Source organism: Eimeria mitis, genomic scaffold (assembly GCF_000499745.2).
Source record: "Eimeria mitis Houghton genomic scaffold, Emh_scaff1572, whole genome shotgun sequence".
NCBI classification, from domain to species: Eukaryota; Apicomplexa; class Conoidasida; order Eucoccidiorida; family Eimeriidae; genus Eimeria; species Eimeria mitis.
In genome coordinates this window covers 7,608-7,830 of record NW_013569822.1, presented here as the reverse complement: position 1 = coordinate 7,830, position 223 = coordinate 7,608, and the positions used below count along the sequence as shown (strand labels likewise).

The 223-nt window shown below is 53.4% G+C and overlaps 1 protein-coding gene across 1 annotated transcript in view; it reads right to left on the bottom strand.

The window, feature by feature from the left end:
- Positions 1-223, bottom strand: part of EMH_0039750 (uncharacterized protein) — a gene marked incomplete at both ends in the record, with an annotated part of 6,025 nt that overhangs the window by 3,672 nt on the left and 2,130 nt on the right. The window lies entirely within an intron of this gene.

Sequence of the window (223 nt, the reverse complement as noted above, 5' to 3'; positions counted from 1 at the left end):
TAGCTAGCTGTAGCTAGCTGTAGCTAGCTGTAGCTAGCTGTAGCTAGCTGCAGCTAGCTGCAGCTAGCTGCAGCTAGCTGTAGCTGCCAGTAACAGGCTGTAGCTAGCTGTAGCTACCTGTAGCTAGCTGTAGCTTTCTATAGCTGGGCGTAGCTAGCTGTAGCTAGCTGTAGCTAGCTACAGCTAGCTAGATAGCTGGGTGCGGCTAGCTGCAGCTAGCTGC